The sequence below is a fragment of the Balearica regulorum genome, chromosome 1 (assembly GCF_011004875.1).
Source record: "Balearica regulorum gibbericeps isolate bBalReg1 chromosome 1, bBalReg1.pri, whole genome shotgun sequence".
Taxonomy (NCBI): Eukaryota; Metazoa; Chordata; class Aves; order Gruiformes; family Gruidae; genus Balearica; species Balearica regulorum.
The window spans coordinates 203,307,399-203,335,050 of NC_046184.1; the positions used below are offsets into that span (position 1 = coordinate 203,307,399).

At 38.9% G+C, this 27,652-nt stretch overlaps 1 long non-coding RNA gene across 1 annotated transcript; it reads left to right on the forward strand.

Moving 5' to 3' along the window:
• Positions 1–863: 863 nt before the first annotated feature.
• LOC142599923 (uncharacterized) lies at positions 864–27,320 on the forward strand. The gene is made up of 3 exons (XR_012833412.1): positions 864–980; positions 23,600–23,786; positions 26,587–27,320. It is a non-coding gene; the product is annotated as an uncharacterized LOC142599923 (long non-coding RNA).
• Positions 27,321–27,652: the final 332 nt, after the last annotated feature.

Below are 27,652 nucleotides of genomic sequence, written 5' to 3' on the forward strand. Positions count from 1 at the left end.
GCAACCGCTTGCAATTCTGTGTTTTCTGTTTGCTTGTAGAGCCAGGAGTAATCTGGACACAAATCTGAACAATGAACAGACAAAATTAGCTCTATATTGTAGAAGGACTACAGTTATATTATTCTTTTACATTTCCATGTTAGGTAATGGGCACTAATCAGTGCTCCAAGTTAAAATAATTCCTGCTTTGTATTGTTCAATTCTGCACAAAGCCATGTAACACACACCCCACCCCCCCCACCCCCCAGTTTCAATGTCAGTCAGTGCTTGGCAGCTCATACCAAACTGTTTATAGCAGTGTTTAATGACTGGTTTGGCTCTCCATCTCTAATTGGAAAAATATTTTTCTTCTTAATTCCAAGGAGCAGCAAAGTCACAGCTCTCTGTTTAGGGATAATCAGTCAGAATTCAAGATTTACTGCTCATTTTTCTCTTAATTCTCTTTTTTTGTGGGACGTATGATCACTTTTCTTATTACCTGAATGGAATATATAGAATAACTACTTCTATTATCACTTTTATTACTTTGTATAATACCCCGTCTCCTCATCCCTTGCCTATTTGTCCTTTTGGGACTTGGAACTGCAAATGATATCAATGTGGGTACACCAAGTACTGTGAAGGACAGGGTCAGACTTCGAATTTGTGAATCTCATAGAGAGGGATCCTACCCTGTTACATGAGTTTATAGCTGTGATAACACTCCAATTGCTCCTAGAAACACATTCATAATATTTTTTTTATTTTTCATATGTTGGCATTGTGTCAAGCACTACCAACCTTACCCTAAAGAAACTAATTCTGGGAACAGCTGAGACTGAAACTGTGTTCTTTGTTTCCATCTAGAAGTATTACACCCAAAGAAGTGGATTCACCAAATAGAACAACACATTAGATCCTTCTGGGCTCCCATGGATGGTTTTCCAAGGCAGAGCAGACTTAATTAATAGCAGAACCACAGGGCAGCTCTAAAGACACTGGTAAACACGCATTTTAATATTTTTTACAGTTATTCTTAGATCAGAACTTAGTGAATGTTTGTCTTTTTAGTAAAATGCCTGAACTCGCTTCAAAAGTATGTGATGAGAAAGGATTCCAGGGAAAGAGCCAAACAATGAAACCTTTCAGCCCAGATGGGCTAAAGCTAAGGTAAAATCTGTTTGCAATACCCACTACTAAAAAATTAAGTGTTCGGTATGACTCTCATTTATTGAATAATGCTATAGGTTGATAATTGAGGAGAAAAACATTCCTTCTTGTATTTCTGCTCTTTGTATTAATTACATGGAATCACAGTGCATTTAAGAAGATGAATTAAAGATTGACCATTGGACCCACCTTATATTCTATGTGCGGTATTCATCATAAAATACAGCATAAGGATGAAAGGCAAAGCTACTGCACAAAACTGTGTGCCTTAGCAATCCTTCCTTTGAGCAGCATGGCTGTTAGCTTCATTGTCTCACTTCAACTCTGAATCAATGTCTATGTATTATGAGGGCAAATGATCTAAAATCCTAGGAAGACCAAAGATTATTTTTTTTTTAGTACTGATACATTTTTGATCCAAAACCATTGACAAAATCAGACTGTTAGTGTCACTAGTTTGATTCATCTAAATATTTGCATTTGCTGTGTGATCTGGGCAAAAAAAAAAAATCCTTAAATGAAGTATCACTATTTCTTGCTGGTATATTTGCTATAGTGTAGGATGTATATAACTGTGAGAGAAAACTAAGCACCAGCAATTTCCATGGCACACTGAGAGAATGCTGAAATCATCATCAAATAGAGCTGACTTGCAAATACTACTCAGCATGCCAGAAAACGGAAGCCAATAGCTGATTTTACAAATGCAAAGGTCCTGGATCCAAAATGGCTTCATTTCACTGTTACTGGGAGTTTCTGAGAGCAATTATTTCTTGTAGTTGTTAGTTTATTCTGGCACAATAAGCGACTGCCTGTTCCTGAATGAAGTGAGAGCTTGTGATCTTAGAGATGCTGTACAGTGATCTGGACTGGTAAAGATGTAAGAAATCCAATAAATCAAAGTCCATCTCTACATTATTTCATAAGAGCCCCCTCAAAATGCCTTTCGGAATACTAATAAATTGCAAAATAAGGGAATTTTCACCATCTGTAATATACAGAAGGAGGGGGAGCAGCAGCTGCCCACAAGTTAAACAGAAGTCCTCCTAGCAAGAAGACAGACAGCAGGTCTCTCCTTTGCCTGTGACTCCAACTTTGGCTTCAGATCTGCGGTGGGAGCAGTGTCCAGAGGCCTGTGGTCACCCTTCCAGTATTCCAGTGTTGTCACTAGTGCCGGTCACCTACTACAGACCAGCTTACAGTTCAACAGCTCTATACTATGTATCTAGCTCATTCTGTCTCATGTGAATGCATGTATTTTATAAGCCTGACTGGGAGTAACTGGTGTTTGAAGCATACCGTCACTGGTAAAATTAGAACTCGTTTGATGATTGTTTTTCTCATTGGTTATGTGATGCCATTTATTGGCCAGAGATCATAGGGTGCCTTACTCATGTTTACGTTCATATTAATTAAAATTGTACCAACTATGGTTTAGGTTCTATCACAGAAAAACAGAAAGAGGGCATTTTCCAGGAGTAGCTGCAACAACATTGATGCTGCCAGCGCCTGCTTGTCTTTGCTTGGTTATTATATGTTACCAAATGTAGAAGCTTACACACAAATGTTCTCATCAATTTGCCAAATCCTGCAGCACCTCAAGTATTTACTATACATTGGCTTTTGCACCTTTAAGAGCGAAGAAACACATCTAAAAATAAAAGTAAAAACAAAAAACAAAACAAACAAAACCTCAACCCCCCTCTCACCCCTGCTCAAACAAACAGAAAAAGATGGTCAAGTTCCTTGATAGAGAAGGCCATCCAGGACCTGTATAAGATCATGTAGGTAGCATATTGTGTCACACTCCCCATTCCTCCATCCAGCTTTTGGAGAAAAATGTTGAATAAAACCAGACCCAGGAGATGATAGACTACTACATGAAATTCATAGCTGCACAAGGAACCCCTTGTGCTCCCACCTGATGATGTCCAGCTGGCACTGGACTTTCTCTTGCTTCAGAAGAGAGTGCCTTTACACATTTTATGCACTTTATTTGCTTCTCTTAGCGGTTACTCTGTCCTACACTTTTAGATTATTTTCTTAGACTAAGAATATTTTCTCAAAAGATTGCACCTACCACTTCCCTGATTTTGTTGCGGTCTGCTTTCCTGAAACCAATTACTCTTATTCCAACTGCTCTTATTCCTTCTTTCTTTCTAAAAGCAAAGTTATTATTTATGCAGCAAAGAGAAAAGAAATCTGTGGCAAACAATATAGAGTAGCTACAGTTGCTAGGTAATGACCTAGATGGGTGATAAGATCTGTGAGTAATTTTTTAGCTTTATTTAAATCTGAAGCTTTTGTTTCGTATTCATTTTCAGTTATGTATAAGTGGATGAAACAGTATATTATCATCAATTTCTCTTGACAGTTATAATCATGATGGTTTATTTTCACTTCCAAGGATCTCTAAAACATTCAAAGGTATACAGAAGAACCTTGTAAAATTTAGTAGGGATGAAACCATGAGAGTTCTATGAAATTAATACATCTGAGGTATAGATAAATATTTATTTACTCAAACCTGTATGAAAACCAACAGAGGAATACTGTCTACCTCATTTGAAATACAGCTAGTGATTTATATTAAATAACTGAATTCCTTTTATAGGATGCTAATGCTTCTATAGGATGCTAACTTACTGAAATTTAGCAGTCAGATGAAGTGTCTGAGTGACACACACTAAAAAAACCCGAAGAAAATACTTTGGGCAAGAAAACAAAAAATAACCTGTATTCTCATGAAGGCTTTCACAGGATTTTTAAAGAATCAGACCAACTTCAGTTCTGAAGATCTCAACTAAACACAGAAGAAAAGAAGAAAGAAACTGCAGGTGATGCAACATATATCATGGAAAGCTAAAGGGCTAAAATGTGCCTTGCTGATTAAGGAATATAAAGGTGCTGGATCCTTTGGCTTTAACACAATAGATTAAGAAAAAAAATAACAGTTGACTTGAAATCAGTCTCTCCAGCACTGACAGGGAGTTATTCCAAGCACAAGACTCAGCTCTGAAGTGAAGAATACTGTGGTCCTGCTCCTAGGATCTGCAGGAGGTCCATTGGCACCCTGCAAGCTCTGCTGCTCAGCACCATGGCAGGATTGAGCCCACAACAAAGTATTTATACAAACCTGCTTTCTCCTCAGCAGTATTGTGTATCTTAAACAGGACAGAAGGTGACACAAATTTGAAGAAATATTTAGAAGCATGTGCTGGTTCCTCCTGCCTTTTCATGCTTTGTGTGTTGGCATGTTTTTCCTCTTTCCCACAAAGTTGATTTCTTTGTTATTGGTTCAGATTACTGTCAGTAGCTACTGTCAGTTCTACTGTTTACAATCCCTATGATACTCAAACTGGGCAAAGTTTATTTGGAGGAGAGAGGTGTATTTTTCAGTTAAACCTTAGTATGTAACAACAAAAGAAGTCCAAGAAATGCTCTGTTCTGTGGCACTCTGAGGTTCTTACTGGCAGCAGCAAAACCACTGCTAGAGTCATGCTCCTTGTGGTGGAGTCTTCCCACGCTAGCTCAGATGGCCGGTCATCTCCTCGCTAAGGTAATCCAGGGCCTCAAGCTTCTCTTCTTCTTTACCCTGACAAGAGAGAGACTTGCTGTCTGTGCCCTCTGAATTTGTCATGTAATCAGCAATTCTTGTGGTTACCATTCTTGGCAAAAGTCATGCTTATAGGAACAAAAACCCCTTTGCTTGGAAAACAGGAAAAAGCAGTGAGAGCCACTCAGAAGTCTGTATTACAGCACCTATACTGTATGGACCTGAAACCAATGAGGTACTGCCATTACCCAAAAATCTGCTGATGAGTTACACCATGGTTAAGAATGAGAAAAAGATTTACAGGGCCTAATGTCAGGTCTCCACTCCACCCGCCTCTGCCAGCACAGCATGCAAACCGGGTTTTTACCTACACTATATAGATTAGGAGGTCATCTTGCAGTGAGCTATAGTACTAACTGCAGAGTGTGGGACAAGACTTTGAGATGGCAGTTACTAAGATGTGAGACAAGGAAGAGCACGAAACAGGATTCTCGCAGTTTATTTCCTGGAGAGATACGACTCTGCCTCAGGGCTGCTGGGTGAGCAGATCACAAAAGATTTCAATTTACTGGTGTCAGGCCAGACTATACTGACACTGCATTTCCTCACATCCCATGCTCTCTCACCTTTAATTGCGAGAAAGCTGACTTTTCTACTTATGTTTTGTTTGAGACAGAATTTGGCCTGGCTGGGGAGGAACAGTGCTGGGGAAGGGAGCCACTATAGGTCGGTTCTTAGGCCAGCCAGCACAAGAGAGGAAAGAAAAGGGGAAATCAAGATAACAGTATTAAGCAATGATTGTTGGAAATTAATCTAGAGCTCAGGTAGTGAGGTATGTTTATGCGCTGGGGTGTTGCAAGAAGTAGGTCACAGACTTCCACACAGGCCGGCTGGGAAGCCATTCGAATAGCTGTGGTTTGGCTCAGGTTTGCAGGCGCCTTGCCACGCGCCCACTGACCACAGCACCTTCTGGAACCTTCTGCCAGCCCATGCTGGGCCCAACGGCGGCTGAGCCACCCTGACCATCCTCACCATGGGGCTGAGTTTACCTACATATGGCCATAACTTTAGCCTTGTTTTCTGCTAAGATTACATAGCTGTTGAATTGTCTCCCTCCTGTCACGAGACGAAAAATCTTTACTTAACTGGCTGAATTATTTCAAGGCAAATATTTCATTTACAACTGGCTTGGTAGAACTTCTATAATTTCCACTTTCTGAGGACAATGCAGGGGAAAGGCCAGGATGTTCAGTGACGAAGGCTTTCTCGATCACTTCAGTTCATCCTGGATAGTTTTGGCAACACCAATGTAGCTATTCAGTAGAAAAAAAATTGACCTAGAATAAAGGAAGAATTTACTGAAGTGCCTAATGACATTCCCTTCCTCCTTAGGTCCTGCCAAGAAACAAGATAAAGTTTGCTGATTCTTTACTTCCAAAATGAAGACTGCATTAATGGGAAAGCCACAAACTGGCTTCTCATTCCTGTCACACTCCACAAATGCACATAGCAAAATCATCAGCAGACAGGAGGAAACCCACAATGGTGCCTTTCTGCAGCAACCACTGGAATTACACTGGGAGTTAACATGCCCTAAAGATCTTATGATCTCTTTGTTCAGGGCTTACGATCACAGTCTTTGGGGTTTTTTTCCAGAAAAATAAGTCCTCAGTATGTGATGGGAGGAAATTTTATCCTAATAGAACTCTAAAGTAGTTACTACAAATAAATCCATGGAATTACAAACAGATTGATGGAATCATTCTGTTTTATTTCAGCCGACTACAAAAACAAGTTTGTAAATCATCTGCTCTTTTCCTAATATCTTTTTCCAAGATACAGATTTGAAAAATGTAGCTCTCAATCCCACTTCAAATACTATACTTACAAATGGGAGATGAAAGATAAAAAGATATATACCATGTTAGTCAAGAAAGATTATATATAGCTAATAACTCTTTGTTGGTTTCTTAAAGTAGTGAGCTGTGATATGACAGAAATATAGGATTGTATATGTATAAAGTATATTTTTATTGAAGACCAACAAGGTACTGATCTAAAGAGAATACATTTAATACTCAATAAAGGCTGTCTCATGCAGCTGTTGACTCTAAATCTCTGTAGAATTTCATCACTCTGAAAAAATCTCCCTCTTCTTTCAGACTATCATCTTTTTCCACTTACAAGTTTTCACATGATATCCACTGAAACCATCCAGAACCTTGTCGTGTAGTTCACATGTATAGGGGTATCAGTGTTAACAGTGGATGTCTTAAATTCTTTATGGGCTTCTGTTCATGACTGATTTAGAACAACACAAATATCAGTAGTAGTATGTGAGGTATTATCTTTTGCTGAAAAGAAATATCACCTCTGATATCTCGAACAATTAAATGTCTTCCATAACCATCATTAGTTGAGGCCAGGGACTCAAAATAGAACCTAAGTTTTTTAAATTCTCTGGTAATCAAATAGAAAAATAATCTTTGAAATCTCTATTATTTCTAGTATCATTAGTTCAAAAGCATTGTCAAAGTTATTAGTATTTAATGCAGTTTTTCTACTCCATCATATTTCAGCTTCTGTATTACAGAGCAGATGTTTGAGTCATCATTCCCCTGATTTGGTGAATGGCCATGAGGATCCATCCTGGCACATTTGTAACCTCTGGCAAGAATTTCTGACTTATCTGAAATATCCAATTCTATTAGCCAAAGTTGCTGCGGGATGATTAACCTGTATTTGTGGCCCAGCTACCACAGGCTGAGGACAGCATACCCAACTGATGCAGTAGTTTTATATTCCTTTTGGCCACAAAAGCTCATCTTTGATGTCAGTACTTACGCTGCTCAAATCCCTGTATTTATAGGTAAATTTTCTTCACTGGGCATTCAATCTTGCACACTTGGATTTTAACTATGGGCTTTATATATTAAACTTGAATCCACACTTTTGGTGTTTTTCAAGCTTCTTCATAAGACCTAGAGAGAGCACTTCGTGCATTTACAACCATTACATGTGCTCCATCCAGTAAGTACATCTCTAGCGTGACAATGTAGGAACTGCCATGTAGTGTTTAACAGCTGCTGTGCTGCTATAAATTTGGCTGTTATACTTCCTTTCTTTGTCATTAATTTGTGATGACTAGTGCTGTATGTGAGATACGGGGAGGTTTTATCCAATGTTTTTAAATATCTTTGTTTTGTAACAGGCAGTAAATATTTCCTCCTTGGAATGCAAAAACTCATTCCAATGGAGGACAAAACAAAGCAAGTTCAAGGTACCTCAGAAATCAGGGTCTGACGTTTCATTAAATATTTTTTGCTTATTCTACTTATTTCTATGTGTTTTGAGTTCCAGGATATGAATCATGTGTTGTGTTTACCAGAACTTTTATTTCATTTTGTGACATAATACAGACCATCAGCTCCAGGACACCTGGGATTACAAATATTTCACTTTTCCAAACTTTGGGCTTCCTTCCCCCCTAACTTTGCTTCCTCTTTAATTTTAATAGTTTCACACTAATAAGATTATTAGTTGTTCTTGATAGAGGCTTCAGATAAAGAACACAATTACACTGTATTTTATTATGATTTTTTTATCTCTGTCTATTTAGGAGGGTTTGTTTTTTTTTACCAAGAATAGGTTAATTATGAAGCTACCTACAGATATTTAACTAAGCAAAATTTCTTGGGCCATATCTTCCTCAAAGAAAGTCTCATTTTTAACATGCTTCTCTGCCATGAATTGCAACTAGAAAGTCTATAATTTCATACAACTATGTTGTCCCAAAACTGGAGGTTCATTTACAGTGTACAATACGCCAATATACACACAGAGCAGAGGTATTTTATTGCATATTTGCACAGATATAGGTGTCTGTCCCAAGACAGCACCCCGAAGCTCCAAATCAGTGGCTATTTATACATAACACATTCATCTTTCTAATACACATGTATTATTTATCATTATATGATTCGTTAATAAACCTTCACCTCCTGTGTAAATTAGTGTGCATGACTAATAGTTCTTTCTTTTAAGTTGGTGGTGTAATTAGGGTGGGTGGTCCATGGGTCGGTGGTCACGATCTCCCCCTGTTGGAATTACCTTTCCCCTAATTTCTTTGGCAATTCTCAATGATTCTTCAAGGCTTGTTGGTCAAACTAAAATTTTATCAGTTACACTTCTACTTCTTGACAATCATGTCTTCATTAGTACATTGTTTAGATAAACAATAACTAACACAGGGGTAGGACCATACAGTAGTCGTCCTTAGCAGCAATAGTCTTGGTTACATTTGATTTTGCTGTAACAAATAGAGCTAGTTCTTCAAGAGAAAGGGAGAGGGGAAAACCTGAATCTATGAGAAAAAAGTTTCAACCCATAAATCAGGTTTTCTTCTATGTCTCCTTTTCACAGGAAAAATAAATACATCCACTAGCAAGACTGCTGCTTGATTACTCTGCTTGAGTCTGGGATTGTACTTGGGACAACTTGTAGCACCTTTCACACGAGGAGGATAAAGAAGTAATTCCATCATATTTTTCCTCCTTGATCTCATGACAATCATCCTCCCAAATGAATTAGGCTAATCCGTTTTATGAACAACGTACACTGGTTTGTTTTTTTTTTTCACTGCTTCATCTGAATGCCATGTGCTCTTAATGGCTAAATCGTAGGATAGTGTCTAGTTTGCAAACACAGTCTCTCTCATTGCATCTCTGGATATTTTTCAGTCCCCAGGCCTGTTTAGAATCCAAGTTATGTAAAATGGGGTAATCTTGAAAACTTCTGTTCTACATTAGATGATTTCATATATTTATAAATATGGTGTGGAAGGCAGATGACTATATATTATGAAAGTTCCTTGTCCCCCCAACTAACCATTTAATTAGATGTTACAGTCTGAGGGCTGTAATTTCTTTTTTATTTATGACTGTTGGGTTATTGGCTTTTGTTAAGAAGAATGCATGACTGACCTCTCCAATACTGCTATTGAAAATTTCATTAACTCAAGGTGAGTAGGAGTAAACAATTCCAGCGTATATTATGCATTCTCCTCTGTGCCATGCCCATTCTAATAGTACTGGGCTCTGTTCTAGCACCTCAGGTTTGGTATTTAGCCTAGAGCTATAGAGTTTCAACTCTATACGACTGGAAGTCTGCCCCTTGTTAATCAAGATAAGGGTCATTACATTGGAATTTAAGCACCTACTCTACAAAGATGACTGACAAGTAAGGTTGCCCATTGCGATGACTTTATTTGGTTTGGTTTGGTTTGGTTTCAGTCTGAGTCAGACAATACTCAAACTTTTTTAACAAAGAGCCCCTGATACTTAGCAGCTACTCAGAGAAGTCAACATCTCTGTAGTTGCATTGCTATCAGCAAAGAATATCCAGATTAAAGTCTTCTGCAGCTTCTGTGATCAATAATGTCAGGGCTGAAACATCAGATTCTGTTGCAGAAACAGAATATGCTTACTCTAAACAGAATGTTTCAAGAAAAAAGGTATTTGGGGCAAACTGAGCAGGATTTTTCCCCATGATGCATTTTCAGTGTCTGCATAGCCTGGTCCAATGACATCGAGAGATATCCAAGCTCTTAACATGATAGTTCTGAATAAATATCTGAATATCTAAATATCTGAATAAATATCACATTAGTATTACTGTCCACATAGGAATATATTTGAAAACACGTCTTTTATTTAATCAGAAAAATCTTCAACTTATCAGTGTCCTGGCACTCCGGAGCGGTTCTGATAAATAGTTAGAAAGTTGCATTTACCATATATATCAGATATGTGTTTGTCCTGGTTCTGGCAAAGATAGAGTTAATTTCACAAGGAGGTTGTTTGAAATTACTAGTGTGAATAAATTAAGTATATCTTTCAGACATTTTTAACACTTTTTTTTTACTCTTTGCAAAAAGATCTAGTTTTTCAGAGCAGTGTCTATCTACAGCCATAGCCTTGAAAAAGAAGACTAACACAAAGTAATATCATGTCAAATGGATCACTTGACTAAAGGATTTGAGAAAATGCCAACACTCTGTTGTGCCTGGGCAAAGTTTAGCTCTGTGTTTCTTCAAACAGAAAGACTTAGTATTTAGAGGAGATTCATTTGAGTCTTCTTTAACATGCAGCTCATTTAAGAATTCAGCCGTTTGTTGTTATGCATCTAGTTATAACTTAATAGCAGTTGTGGAAAATTCGCTAGTGACTCACTGAAAAGACCTCTGCTTTCAAATGTCTGTGAAACACCTTATTCTCATCCCTTAGGTAAACAAGACGGAGGAGTTCCCTGCCTCAATTGTCTCCATTTTTTAATAATCTAAAAATACTGTCTGAGTTTCAGACTTAGACTTGAGTCATAGTTTTATGTGACTCAAATAACCATCAACCAAGTCTTATCAAATCACTGGAGAATAGTTTCAATTCTCTTAGGTTAAAGTGGGCATAATAATAATTAATCCTGCACAACTACATGTCAGCTTTGGCAACCTAACTACTCAGTTTATGTTCCCAGAGAATTTATAACTCTCGTATACATGGTGCTCACTCACACATGTAAATTCCATAATGAAAGAATTAAGAACAGACCATTTTGAACACTTCATCCTCTTACAAAGCCTTTGCAGATACCATTTTCAAGAAATTTTCAGCCAGATACTTAGGTTCCTTCTGAAATGACTTCCAATGACCTACTGGACCAGTAACAGCCATTATTCAAAGAATTGCAGAAACATAGGTTAATTTAGGTTGGAAGGGACCTTCAGAGGTCATATGGGCAACCCCTTGCTCAAAATGGGTTTAATTAGACCATGCTGCTTAGAGACTTGACCATTCAAATTTTGAACTCCTCCAAGGATGAAGATCCAAAACCTCTCTGGGCAGTCCATTCAAATATTTTACCTCCCTCATGATGAAGAAAATTTTCCTAAATATCTAAGTGGAATTTCTGATGTTCCAGTTTGTGTTCATTGCCTCTTGTCCTTTCTCTGTGCACATCCAAGAGTCCATCTACATCTCCTCTGCATTTTCTTGTCAGGTACTTGCAGATAACAGTAAGGTTTCCTCTTTGCCTTCTGTTCAGGGTGAACAAACCCAGCTTTCTCAGCCTTTCCTCCTGCGTCTGTGCTCCAGGCCCTGACCATCTTGGCAGCCTCTTCCGTGTACTAGGAAGTCCAAACCTGGACACACCACTCCAGATGTGGTCTCACAAGTGCCAAACAGAGGGGGTGATCACTTCCCTGGATCTTATGGATGGACTTACTATATACTACCCATGGGTTTTAAACTGGTTTTGCTTAAGCCTTAGCTCTCATTAAATATACATGGAATGTGCAGGGGGGGTTTCTTCTGACAAGAAATACAAACACAAAAAACTTCAGATCAAATAATTCTTTTTTTTTTTATTTTTATTGTTCTGACTGAACAAAAATTGGTTATTCACACAGCTTTATAAAAACCCACACATTTATCTAAAGCACAACACATCACATATCCTATAATTTAGCTTACAGTTTGTTTAACCACATGGGGTTTTTTGTCATGTCAGCTTTGAATGGGAAATTGAGCTTTTCTTACTGTTATTTATTCTCTTCCTGTAAATGATAATGAAGCAATGCAGCTAAACTTGTACAATAAGGTAAAACAATCCTTATGTTTCGATAATGTTAGAGGACATTGTGCACTTCTAGAGTTGGATTTTTTGCTATCACTAAGAAAGTAATAGCAAAATCTACAATCATGTGAACTTTGATTCTGTTACGTTAGTTCACATTCTTTCTGCCTTGTGGACTTGGAAGATAAACAGCCTCTTGTGTAAAAGCAAGAGCGAACTCTACAAGAATAAATCTTCACTCGGAAATCAATCACTCAATATGCCGTGGCAGCCAAAAGAAGTCAACAAAGTGCTGGGCATCATCAGGATAAGTGCTGAGAATATGAATGATGCCACTATATAAAAACTTCCTGTGTCCAATTCTTGAGTACTTTGTGCAGTTTTGTTCTCCAAATCTCAGAAAGGATATAATAAGAGTAAAGAAAGTACTCAGAAAGGCAATTTAAATTATTGAATGAATCGACCAGCTACCAAATTAGGAGTTTGGAGAAGAGGAGATCAAGAACTTGATATAACTAAGATTTGCAAAATCATGAAGATGAATCTTAATCTAAATGTAAAACTGTTATATACCAAATCCTACAGTATTAGAACTGGGGGTCATTGAATGAGGCTTGCAGGAGTCTGATTTAAGATGAAATGAAAACATCTCTTACAGAGTGGTACGTGAATATCTGAAACTTGCTGTTACAGAAGCATAGAATCATAGAATCGTTTAGGTTGGAAAAGACCTTTAAGATCAAGTCCAGCCATTAACCTAACACTGCCAAGTCCACCACTAAACCATGTCCCTAAGTGCCACATCTATGCATCTTTTAAATACCTCCAGGGATGGTGACTCCACTTCCCTGGGCAGCCTGTTCCAATACTTGACAACCCTTTCAGTGAAGAAATTTTTCCTAATACCCAGTCTAAACCTCCCCTGGTGCAACTTGAGGCCATTTCCTCTTGTCCTGTCGCTAGTTACTTGGGAGAAGAGACCAACACCCACCTCACTACAACCTCCTTTCAGGTAGCTGTAGAGAGCGATAAGGTCTCCCCTCAGCCTCCTTTTCTCCAGGCTAAACAATCCCCATTCCCTCAGCCGCTCCTCAGACTTGTGCTCCAGACCCTTCACCAGCTCTGTTGCCCTTCTTTGGACATGCTCCAGCACCTCAATATCTTTCTTGTAGTGAGCGGCCCAAAACTGAACACAGTACCTGAAGTGCAGCCTCACCAGGAGGACAATCACTTCCCTAGTCCTGCTGGCCACACTATTTCTGATACAAGCCAGGATGCTGTTGGCCTTCTTGGCCACCTGGGCACACTGCTGGCTCACATTCAGCCAGCTGTCAACCAACACCCCCAGGTCCTTTTCCACCTGGCAGCTTTCCAGCCACTCTTCCCCAAGCCTGTAGCATTGCATGAAGTTGTTGTGACCCAAGTGCAGGACCCAGCACTTAGCTGAAAACTGTGAAAGACTGTAGAAGGTCATGAAAGCAGCCAGCATCAGTCAAAAACTCATCAGAGACTCCTGTTCTCCCTAGATACTGTCTCTTATTACTACTGCTAAGAGACAGAATACTGAGCTAGATGGATCATTTAGTAATTTGTATGTTAAATGGAGAAACTGAAGCAATTCAGCAAAACTGAATGAAAGTATTTGTACTTAATGGTACAATCAGAGTTTTGTGCTCTGGGAATTAGGTACTCCATGAGACAGGATTAAAAACTGGATTGATCCCTTCTCACACAAAGGCAGGAGGAACTTCTTCAGCCCTTTAGTACAGCAACAAGGGCATTCATCTGGGATGTTGGTGAACCTCAAGTTCCTACTTTGCTAAGTGCGTGGATGTGAAATTCTGTCTCCTAGTCAAATTCCCTAATAACCAAATGTAGATCTGTTGTATTGTTACATCCTCTTCAGTCTGAAGACTTCCAGTTTCTGGAAGTCAACTGGATTAATATTACATGGAAACAACACTTACTCTTTTTGTCCAGGTAATTTTGTCAGAATTTGATACATGTGATGTCTCCTAAACAAAAGTGGTAAAAATTTGTTTAATTCAGAGTTATTGGAATAGTTCCAAATAATTCTGTATAGAAAAGCAACCTTCAGAGAAAATCTTGATGTTTTGTAATATTTTGCTAAGTTTTTTAGACAAGGCTAAAAGATATTGCTTCAATGTTCCTCTTTCCTCATCCAGGATTAAAGGAAAACAAAAATACACGCACCTTATTTCTAACCATTTATATAAGCTTGAAATTTAAATAGTCCTTTTATTTTTTTATATTCAGAGTTTTCCATGTCAGTTTTGAACAGTTTTTATAAATTATTTTGCAATGAAAAGAAATATAGCAATAGCATGATTTACTGCCTAAGCTCTGTGAAACTTGCAGTGAACATTTCTCATAGTTTGCTTTCAGTCAGGAATTTCCATTTCATATGCTAAGGGAACCAAAGGATGTATGGTGCCAGATTTTTTATTAACTTGAAAGACTGTGACATAACTGGGTACATATTTTCTAACCTGTTTATGTAATAAATTACACTTCACATCTGGCTAGAGAAAAGTGGACTAAACAAACTGAAGGACACTGAAATTTTAGGAGTATGTGACTTGAAATCTTCCCAAGACCTTGGTCTGACTCTGTCATGGCCATGCTGATTTCATGATCACTTTCAGCACAAAAGCTGGCAAAGAGAAGATGCTCTAACTGTTTTAAAATAGTCAGGGACAGAATCTATTCTGACTTAGGCCTTATATCATTTTAGTGAGATTTTTAATGGTTATGAATCTGCAAGTATGAACCATCATAGAGTAATTCTCATTTATGAAACGCAAGAATGCCTGAAATTTTGCGTGTATTCTTTTACACAGTTAACCTTTCTTTTTCTAGATCTTCCAATAAATGGGACCCTGCTTGCTCATCTGAGGAAATATGTGCTCATGACTCCCAGTAGCCTCTAGTCTCCCACTAGTGCACCCTCAATTGCTGGAGAAGACAGCAGGAAATTTAGGGTCATTAAACAACTCTGAGCCTTTGTTGGGAGGTTAATCACTGGTATAAGTTGTGGACTGGTAACCACCTTTTAAGATGTATACCTAGTTATCACGGTGGGAGTGATTTGAAGCAGCTGTTTAATATGCCTAGTGTTTGTGAAACATCTGAACACAGTTAACTATAGAGATGGGCAAAATGTGGATGACTGTACTGGATTTTAGACAAAAATTCCAATTGATTTAGCACAGTCCTTAGGTAACAAGTATGACTGCCTTCAGATAATACTCATTAGGACAATGAAATCAACCCAATAAGCCACTGTATGCAGTCTTCGGACTGCTAAAGTCTACATGGAAATAAACAATGATGGGCCACAGAAAAAGATTGACATCTATTATCTGTTACAAGCAATTTTTTGTTTTGATGTTTTAAATCTAGCTAAAATAGCCAAAATGGTGACTTCTCCACTGTATTTTCCTTATGTGTTTTACAGATACAAACTCCTGTATGATTCCTTACTCAGTCATTGACTAATAACCAGAGAAGTTTTCAGCAGGGGTGAAAATACGAGTCTGATTTTTTTTTCCTCTCTGGTGCTCTTTAGAAAGAGAAGGACTAGCTTATTTTATTGCATCTATGAGGAGTCCCCAACATCTAATGGTTAGCATGTCTCTTGGGAAAGGGCAGATTTCAATATGCATCTAGCTGCAAACTAACTCGGAATTGTTTTTCGGCATGTATTAACAATAAAAAGAAAAATTTTTATTCAGATATTTGGCAGCAGTTCTAAAAAAGCACTGTGACAGAGAGACATAGAGGGAATGCAGCAAATAAATCACTAAAATATACTTGAACACTGTGAAATAGGAAACTCCATAGGAAGCTCATAGGATTATTCAGCACTGGTGAGCCACATCTGCTGTGTTGTGCCCAGTTCTGGGCTCCCCAGTACAAGGGAGCAATGGCCATACTAGAGAGGGCCCAACTAAGGGCCATGAAGATGATGAAGGGACTGGAGCATCTCTCCTATGAGGAAAAGCTGAGAGAGCTGACACTGTTCAGCCTGGAGAAGAGAAGGCTCAGGGAGGATCTTATCAATATATATAAACACCTGAAGGGAGGGTGCAAAGAGGCCAGGCTCTTTTCAGAGGTGTCCAGTGGCAGGACCAGAGGCAATGGGCACAAACTAAAACACAAGAGGTTCTGTCTGAACATCAGGAAAGACTTTTTTACTGTGAGGACGACAAAGCACTAGCACAGGTTGCCCAGGAAGGTGGTGGAGTCTCCATCCTTGGAGATATTTAAAAGACATCTGGACATGGTCATAGAATCCTAGAATCCTAGAGTTCTGGAGCAGTATGGGTTGGAAGGGGTCTTTAAAGGTCATCTAGTCCAATGCTCCTGCAATGAGCAGGGACATCTTCAACTAGATTAGGTTGCTCAGAGCCCCATCCAACCTTACTATGAATGTTTCCAGGGATTGGGCATCTACCACCTCTCTGGGAAACCTGCTCTGGTGTTTCACCACCCTAATTGTAAAAAATTCATTCCTTATATCTAGTCTAAATTTACCCTCTTTTAGTTACCCCTTGTCCTATCCTAACAGGCCCTGCTAAAAAGTTTATCCCCATCTTTCTTATAAGCCCCTTTTAAGTACTGAAAGACTGTAATAAGCCTTCTCTTCTCCAGGCTGAACAACCCCAATTCTCTCAGCCCTTCTTCACAGAAGTGTTCCATCCCTGATCATTTTTGGTCTGGGCAACTGGCTCTAGGTGGCCCTGCTTGAGCAGAGGAGTTGGGTAAGATGACCTCTGGAGGTCCCTTCCAACCTCTAAGCTATTGAAGTTTAGTTTTTCAGTATGAATATGAACAAGCATTTCTAACAAAGGTCACAGTCTTGGCAAATCTTCTTCTGTTAATAACATACCTAATTTTACATTTCTATAATCCTTTAACCCTACTAAACAGTTTGAATTACTAGCAGATGGTCTTTATCACTGTAGTGAATCAGAGCTCACTGCCTGCTGTGGAAAGAGGAAGTGAAAGATGCCAGTTCTTGGTATTTGCTGGTACAGAAGAGAAAATGATGAATGCCAAGGCTAGGAAATACATGATTGGAACTTTCTAGCAGATGTAGAGAACAGAGATAGTGTGATGAGAAATTAATTTCTAAGGACTTGTAAAAAATGCTGCAGAAATTCCCCCCTTTCATTCTCAATTCATGCCACAGCTACCAAATGCTCAGTGTTTAAAGCCACATGACAGGCAGACTGAGCACATTTTACCAGGGACTCTGTGGGAGAAAATTTCATCATCTTTTCTCCATCCCATGTATTTGCAATTGATTGCTGGTCATTGTGTGCTAGATCTTGTGAAAAAGAGGAATAGAAGCTGTTATCTTTTTCTGAAAGTGAATACAGAAGGGCATCTATACAGCAGAGGTCAGGGTGAAAAGAGTAGAATGTCAGAGAATGGCAGAAAGAGAAATGAGGAAATCTGTTGTAATGCCTGAAAATGCTCTGTTAACATTATTTGTATAGAGCACTATTAGTGTGCAAGACATGTTATGGCATTAGATAGGTTAATAAGATGTTCAAAATACTGAAATTACATATCTAGAGAATTTAAGTCTGAATTATATTAAAGTTAATTTGCATTTTCGTACTGTATTAGCTGCTTAATTTTTCTATATCAGTTTCTGACTAGTATTTCACAGTAACTGAAGATCCACTAATACCATGAAGACATTAATCAATGCATTTAAACTCGAGAATCCACTAAAGATAGATTTCAAGTGACAGCCAACATTTAGAACTCTGGTGTTTGGGGTTTTTTTACCAAGACTAATTAATACTCAAAAATCTGTAATGTATGGAACTTCAGTATGTCTTAAGTGTCACACATAGGCATACTCACTAAAATGTTTTCAAAATATCTAATTTTGATATTTGTTTACTGATATTAAGGTACAGAATCACAGGATAACTCAGTCTGGAAGAGACCTCAGGATGTCTCTGGTCCAACCTCCTGCTCACAGCAGGGTCAGCTCTGAGATCAGACTAGGCTGCTCAGGGCTCAGGGCTTCACCCAGCCAGGGTTGAAAACCTTCAAGGATGGAGACTGCAGAACCTCTCTGGACACCCTATGCCACTGCCCAACTGTCTTCATGGGGAAAAAGTTTCTTCTTATAGATTTTCTTAAATCCTCCTTTAGTAACCTCTTACCAGTAATTCAAACCTTACTTTGAAGCTTACCACTTGCTTGTAGTACTTGCTATAAAACTGTATACATCAGTCATCTAGGTTTTTCCCCCCTTATTCTCAAGAGCTCTTGCAATAGAGTTGAGAAACTGCTTTTAAAAAGCCCAGCTGTACAAACAGCATGAATATGGTTGGCAAGCAAAAACCAGGGCTTTAAAAATTATACTCCCTTTCCTAAATGTTTTTAAAAGGTATGGGTTTACTCCTTACAAATCAAAAATTTACAGTAAGCTTCACTTAAAGAGTGTTTCTTCCATGCATTTCTGTGAAGGACAAACACCTGTCCACAGGGTTTGTGATGCTGTCTCTTTTAGGTAATTTCAATGCAACTTTTTAAATTCATTTGACATTATTCTGAACTATGTGCACACTATTTGTGTGCATATATGGGAGGCTTCGATCCTACAAAGAAATCTGGGGTAGACACCCAGGTGGAAATTCCAGTAGGTATTGACTTGGAAAAAGAAAAGGCATCAGACATGCAATTCAGCTAGGCTGTACTTTTAATGATTGATGCATCTGGAAAGTGTCAGGTAATACCTCATTCATTAGAGATCATTATCTTGTGAATAGTGGCCACAACTCTCATGTTTTTCACCAGTGCCAAAGAGAGGATTTCTCTCCCCTCCTCAAAATCCACATCATTAACTTGCCCTCTTCCTCTGCTGTATTTCTTCTTACAATGCCTAGGATGACAAAGTCTTCCATAGGGTTAGATACTAAAGCCAGCGATGGTTTGAAATGTCTGGATTCAGTAATGATAGCACTTGTTCTGATTTGTTATTACTTACGACGTATAGAAGATATAGTGCTTTTGAGTAGTAATCAATAGAAAGCTGAGTTAGAAATTATGAGGAGTCTTGATTACTAATAGCAAATGTGTTAATATACATCAGAGAAAGGAGCTTGTGGAGGCAGGAGAAGGAGGTGTGTGTTTCTGTTAGGTTCCTAGTTCCAATCTTCAGAAATATGTAGTCTGAAACAAAATGTTTCAGAGGACATTACATTACTTTTTATTTCACATTCCTAAAGGGGCCATTTGTGTTTTCTGAAGGTGTAGAATCCATGAATTTAAAATTCAAAATCCACTATACTGTTTAAGATGCAAAATTTCTCTTTCATCCCAAAAATTTATTTAAATCCTTGAGTGTCCAAACTTTTAGAAATAAATGTTGAATCTCTATATAAATAAATCATCAAATATTTTTTTCTTCCTAATGCTGATTTTTACTGCATCTACAATGAACTATATCTTTCTATGAGCAATGGCTATCCATTCATAGTGGAAGTCTTAAGATTTGAGAATAAAGTTGCTGTAGCACATTACTAAAAGAGTAAATTGACAGATAGGGGACGTATTTTACCATGATAGAAAAGCTAAAATAAAAATGTTTTAAGTACATATTATATATATTTCTGGGTTGACACGAGAAATGAAATACATCAAAACATACCAAGACCTAATTATGAGTGTCAAGAGCCACAGTGCTACTGAGGTAGTCTTTAACTATATTTTTGTGTTTACAAATGTAAACATCAAGATTTAAAAAATAGAAGTGTAAGGTGGTGGATGTCTCAAAAAACAAATTTAGAAAATTAAGTTCTTACCTTTGAACTAGATTCCTGGGGTTTCATTTTCCATTTTTTGTACTGTTGACCAGCTCCTTCCCATTAGGAACAAAATTATGTTGGCTAGAAACAAAGTCATTGTTTGTCTACAATTTGCTAGCAATAGAGATATTTGGATATTTTGTATTTGATATGAACAATCAATGAACCCTTACAATGGAACAAGGCTCTGAAGAGATGGTTAAGGATGATGTGCTTATGAATCTCAGGGAAGAATATAAGGAGGGACTGGCCACGGGTGTTGCAAAGAAAGCTGAACTTGTCTCAACACAAATGGGACTGGAGGCTGCATCTCCTGAGTCGATCAGCCGGCTGTGTAAATGTCCATCTCCGAGTTAATCGAGAGTGCAAAATATAATCCTGAGTTAGCCGGAGCAGCATGGGAGGGTGTATGTGTGTGGGTAGTGTATATGTGGTTCAGCCCCACACTGAGTATAAAAAACAAACAAAGAACTTTGAAGAGAACAAGAGTCTTGAGCTGGGTTACTTTCCAGGGACTGTGGACACCCAGTGTGATTACAGTGAATATATAATAGAGACTGGTAATCATATTTGTGTTGTGATTCACCTGTATGTTGCTATTCCTATATTCTGCTAGATGTAACTTGCTCTTATATTGTGATTTAAGTACATTGCTGCATCACTGTGCTAAATCAAAATTTCACGTAACTTCAAATATTTTCAAGTATGTACACTTTGTGAGTCCAGAGGAGGGCCATGAAGATGATGAGAGTGCTGGAGCACTTCTATGAAGACAGACTGAGAGAGTTGGGGTTGTTCAGCTCAGAAAAGAGAAGGCTTTGGGGAGACCTTATTGTGGCCTTCCAGTACCTAACGGGGCCTACAAGAAAGCTGGAGAGGAACTGTTTACAAGGGCATGGAGTGACAGGACAAGGGGGAATGGGTTTAAATTAAAAGAAGGGAGATTTAGATTAGAGGTTAGGAAGAAATTATTTACTGTGAGGGTGGTGAGACACTGGAACAGGTTGCCCAGAGAAGCTGTGGAGGCCCCATCCCTGGAAGTGTTCAAGGCCAAGTTGGATGAGGCTTTGGGCAACGTGGTCTAGTGGAGGGTGTCCCTGCCCATGGCAGGGGGGTTGGAACTAGATGATCTTTGAGATCACTTCCAACCCAAACCATTCTATGATTCTATGATTCTATGATTTGTATTAAGCATTAAACCCTGCCTATGCGAAATATCTGAAAGAGCCCAATCAGAGACTGTTGAGCTTTGACAATTGGGTATCACATTTTATAAAGTAATAAAGTAACCGTAATGAAAGAACAAAATACTTCTACAATCTCAGAACATAATGGCTGAATCATTCTTCAAATAATTATCTTTTTTTTTTACAGGTTCCATCTATTTCTTTCAAGAATCAATAGCATTCAGTTACAGAGACTGCTATAAATGTCTTCCTCAGATGGCTAGTGCAGCCTGGATACAATAAGAATCACAACAAATGAGCCAGATCTTGAGCAGATTAGCACCTAGTGACATACCACTGCATAGGCAAAAAAAAAATGCCATTAAAAAGGCAACAACTGCTAAGTTATAACAGATAGTTTAGCATCCTGCATTTACCCTGAAGTAGAAAAAGTTATAGGTAGCTCATATAGAACGGTTAGACCAAATTGGGAAGCCAGTTCCAGTCCTGGAGAACATTCAGAGTGGTAAGGAGGAGCAGAGCATGGTCGGACCTCCATGAGTGTTTGCAGCTGCTGCCCTGCGTGGAACAACCTTCTTTGGGGCAGTTTTCCTGAATCTAACGAGTTTCTACCTGTGCAGGAGCTGTTTGGACAGAGAAAACTTAGATTCTTGCACCTCTTTGAGGCATTTTCTCTCTCTCAGTGTAAGCTGAACTGTCGAGGCTTTAGTGAGTGTATTGACTTCATTGCTTATAATGAGAGTTTAGACATGCAACACTCAGGAAAGTGCTCAGATTTAGTTCTTTCAATCTACAGCTGAATCATAGAATCATAGAATGGTTTGGGTTGAAAGTGATCCCAAAGACCATCTAGTTCCAACCCTCATGCTATGGGCAGGGACACCCTCCACTAGATCAAGTTGCCCAAAGCCTCATCCAACCTGGCCTTGAACACTTCCAGGGATGGGGCCTCCACAGCCTCTCTGGGCAACCTGTTCCAGGGCCTCACCACCCTCACAGGGAAGAATTTCTTCCTAACATCTAATCTAAATCTACCCTCTTTTAGTTTAAACCCATTATCCCTTGTCCTATCACTACACCCCCTGATAAACAGTCCTTCTCCAGCTTTCCTGTAGGCCCCCTCAGGTACTGGAAGGCTGCTATAAGGTCTTTCTGGAGCCTTCTCTTCTCCAGACTGAACAACCCCAACTGTCTCAGCCTGTCCTCTTAGGAGAGGTGCTCCAGCCCTCTGATCATCTTTGTGGCCTCCTCTGGACTTTCTCCAACAGCTCAATGTCTTTCTTGTACTGGGGCCCCCAGAGCTGGATGCAGTTCTCCAGGTGAGGGTCTCACAAGAGTGAAGTAAAGGGGGAGAATTACCTCCCTCGACCTGCTGGTCACACTTCTTTTGATGCAGCCCAGGACTGCAGGGTTGGTTTTCTGGGCCACAAGGGCATGTTGCCAGGTCACGTTGAGTTTCTCATCCACCAAGACCCCAAGTCCTTCTCCTCAGGGCTGCTCTCAATCCATTCTCCACCCAGCCTGTAATTGTGCTTGGGACTGCCCTGACCCATGTGCAGGACCTTGCACTTGGCCTTGTTGAACTTCATGAGGTTCACATGGGCCCACCTCTCAAGCCTGTCAAAGTCCCTCTGGATGGCATCCCTTCCCTCCAGCATGTCAGCTGCACCACACAGCTTGGTGCTGTTGGCAAACTTGTTAGAGTGCACTCGATCCCACTATCCATGTTGCCAACAAAGATGTTAAATAGCGCTGGTCCCAGTACCGACCCCTGAAGAATCTTATCTTAGAGTTCAATGAATACAGAAGAAGGGTACATTGATCAGCAGCTCTCAGTGTGGCAGCAGCCCCCAGGTCCTGCCAAGCTCATGCAGGTGTTCTGCTGCAAGCTGTTGTATGCTGTAGGCAGACAGAAAGTCAGGCGATCCACAGTGCCCTTTGCCTTTATGACCTAGTGGTTCACAGGGTCTGCAGGAATTCAAACAAGAGCCATTGCCTCTTGGAAACATGTTTATATGTTACTTTCTCCTGGCACTGGACCCTGCAGAACACTTCTGGGCATCCCAATTGCATCTTTTTTGCCAGCAAATCGCACAGGGATGCAGCTGTTTCATATTTCATATAAAAAGGAGTCAGGTTGGTGTAACATCCCTTGCCATCCCAGCTGAAGAGCTGTTTGTGGAAACCATTCTCAGTTGTCTTTGACCCTCTTCTTGTAACAGGTCCCAGAGATGGAGTCCCACCTGCAGATGTAGAGCCAGAGTGTGTGTTTTTAACTATTCTGGGATTCCATTTACCCAGCTGCACAATAGGCCTCAGAATACCTTCCTTTTTCCCAGAGGAAGCTGATCTAAATGTGATGGCATAGCCCTAGGCACCAGAGACGTTCCACTTGAAACACAACTTGTGGTAAGAAACATTAACAAACAGACTCATTGACTTTTGTTTATTTGTCTTAAGTGAAGTGTCTGCTGTTTCAGGGTCACAGAGCATTCACAATGTTCACTATATAGTGCTATTTTGGGCACCAAACACAGAGGGTAAATCAAAACATGACACCTTTCAATTACTTGCAGTAGCAAAGTGTATGTTGAAACTATATGGTTGGCACAATTCTTGTTTTCAAATAATTAGTACCTGAATTCTGTTTTAAGGCACTCCATTTCACCTCACCACATCTCCCATCCCTCTTTCTACATTTTTCCTTGGGGGAAAAACCGGCATGATTGTTCCAGTCTCTCCTGTGCCTGTGAAAATTACCATCAATCCAGCTAACTTTACCCACACCCACAAGATGCCAGAACTGCAGAAATTTTGCAGTGCTTGTTGAAATTTTACTATTCAGCAGTTTTGTGGGTTTCAGTGCTTTTAAAATGTAACTTTCCATGCTTGCTTGTTTGCACTGGGTCAGCACAAGGTCTATGAACCACTGCTGACTGCTTTTACCTTCAATTACATCTCTTCACTGTTTTTAACTCTTTTTTTTTTTAAACTCAGACAGTGGCATCACTTGAGCCTGAGCCATAGATTTTATATCTTACATTGCCCAATACTGGCAGGGTTTGAAGTTGTCATTTATCATTGCCAACTTTAAAAACTTCACTTGCTTGAGGCTTTGAAGAGTCAATCTATTAAGGTAATAGACAGTAACTTCAGAGGTCTGCACTTAGTTCCCAGCTCTGTCAAGGCTTTTTGCTCCCCTTAAAAAAATAATAATAATAATTGCACGCTACATCTGTGATGCTGTTTTGGAAAAAGGAGGAATACTGCTCATTTTCATTGGCCCTTTAAGGTGCTTGTTTGCACAGTCCTTCAACAGGGCTTCTTCAGTTTGTGTACAGAGGACATAAAAATCCATGCCTCAATATAGGCTTCTAGCCACCAGTGTAATATAAATAGCAATAAAATGTGTAAAAAAAACATATTGGATTGTGTATATTTACATGGCCAGGGCTCCCAAAGGAACCACCTGAATGTGCAGAAAACACAATTCAGCCATAGTCCACTCTCCAATGGCTCATTACACGCAGTCTTTCAGAAATCAATTTCTATTTTAGCATTTTGATTTACTCTCCATGACAAAATAGTTACATAGTCCCTGCCTTTTTACTCTTTATGTTTTTCTACTCACAGAATCTGCTGAAAACAGTGGACTGTCTTTTCATTTCTTCATTTCATTGTCTTATAATAGCAAGAGACCCAGCTTTATGCATCTCACACAAATCTAATACAAGAAGTTGCTTTCAGAAAAGCTGCCTGGTTTAGGTTTTTCCTTTTGCCTTTAGGTTTTACTTTGTCCAATTTTTCAAATATTTCTTGGAAATACCACAGGACAGCTCTGTAAAGGATACAGAAGGCAAAGTTTTTGAAAGAGTTTTCATTGTGAACTTCAAAGGACTTCAGACCATCTGTATAAAAAAAAATCACAGAGAGTAGAAAGTGAAAAATAATTCTTCCCTACCTAATCTATTATCCTCTTCATGCAAGATAATTCTATTTACTACTCTTTGACTACTGCAGCTTAAATGTTTCAAAGAACAAAGCTCCACACCTCCTTGGAGTATTGTTCCATAGGCTAACACTGCTCTTTAATTTTACTCTTGGGCCTAGCTAAATAATTTTTTCTGTTCTACTTTTATATCATTCAAATACTCTAATTGTTTGTTTTCACCTTTAATTACCAGTTAGATAATCTATATTTATTTAGACAATCCTGAAACCACTTAAGAATAATTTGGGATCATTCTCTCATAAAGTATGATGGACCGATCATAGTTTATGAGTTTTTTGCAGTAACATTTGGTTACGAAATTAATTTCTCCTTTTTCAGAAGCAAAGATTCCAACATCAGAGCTGAGAAAGAGTAGTGGTATAGGGGCCTGACACAGAATAAAAAGCTTTTAGTTATATCTGGCAAAAAGAGCTGTGATATGTAAATGGTGGTGTACAATTGTTCTCCGTTAGGTACAAGAAAGCTATTTTCAGAGAATTTGGAATTCACAGGAATTCTTCCTAATTTTTAAGTTATTCATTTTACTCACAGATTTCTGAGATATGTCTGGTGGCTGTTCTGTAGAGCAGTGACACTCACAGCTTCATGGTCTCAAGAAAGTATTCCTTACTGCCATGAAAACCATGGCAAGGCAGCACCACTGCTCCTAAGCTCCAGATAAAGCAAGAAAAATTCACTGTAAACCCTGCTTACCACATAACTGAGTACCCCAACATTAATGAATGCAGTGCTGTAAATATCAATACAGAAATGCTGAAAGGAAAGAAATAAGACATATACGTAATCTGGCAGTCTGCATTAGCAAGGAGTGCAGCAGAACATCGGCAATATAGATTCAGTGTTCCTCCTGAAGCACTTCAGGGGAGAGCACTTCTTAAGAAGGTGGAATAATTAACAGTCTTTATGCCACCATTGCTGAATAAAAAAGTCTCAGTGCTGGTGATGGACAATGTAAAAAAGCATATACAAACTGTCTGAACAGATGTTGTCTATCCCTAAATAGTGTAACCATATTTAGCACTGACTGAGATGGGCAGTGGGGTAGAAATAACTTACATATAGCAAATTCCTCCCACCTTTATTTGCTGTTGCTGTTTGTCATTGTAAGATAGAAGGCTAATATTGTTTGAGTAACAAATTGAGCTTTTACACGTACAGCTTCACTGATTTTTGTCCTTTTCCTGTTTTGTCAACAAGGCAACATCCATGGCAGGGTAATGTGTTCCAGAAAGTGTGTGCCAGTGTCTACTAGATGTTTTCCATACAGGAACAGTCTCCAAGAAAGAGGAAGGAGAATTCAGCCGAAACAGCACCTGCCCATGGACCCATGCTTGTGGGCATGTGATATGATACACGTTTTTGCAGCAGCTGAGATTGGAGTGACCCTGGGGAGACAGAAATCATCTTTAAACTTTGAAGTATAATAATGCCCATGTCTGTCATAATGCCAGATTTATCCTATTTTCTACCTCGTAAGTCAAAATCACATTTTTTCTGTCATTCTAAACACACAGATTCATTGCTTACCTATAGCTGGTAGATTACCTCTCTCAAAGTATTAGCTGTCTCATTGATCTATAGCTGTGCTCCCTTCATCAAATAAATTGATGTTTTTTTAAGGAAAATAAATTGTATGAACTAATCACTTTACATGACCTACTTTACTAATAATAAAAAGCATTTTTAAATATTCAAAATTATTTCCTGATATTTAGCATTTCTGGTTTTAGGTACCTTTCAAGAAGTAAGCTATTCTGAAAGATACATATGAAGTCACCTTAAGGATCTCTGAAGTAAAATTTGTATTAATACTTTACAGTTATATTTCTTTACAGAAACAAGGAAATGTAATATCTTATTGATACTCCAAAATGTTATTTCTTATCAGGCAAGGCAACATTTATTAACAATTGAAGTGTGTATGATCTATTCCAACTGTTAAAAATTGCTGTTGAACTAGTGTAAACACTGAAAAGTTGCAGAATTTATTTAGAAAATCATGAAGCTTGTTATATATTTTTATTGTCTATCTAATGTAGAAAGGCAATTTTTCTAGCAGAGAATAGTAAGTTATTGCAAAGTTACTGCCAGTTTAAGTTATTGCAAAATAATCAAAAAGTGTGGTTTGCTTCTGCCCATTTCTTCCCACAACCTATGTCAATATTCAGAGACTATGTTTATACAAGGATATGGTTTCAGAGCCCTCGATGGGACAACAGATGCCTAAACCACAGTGTTAGGGAGGAGAGAAAAAGCAGCCGCC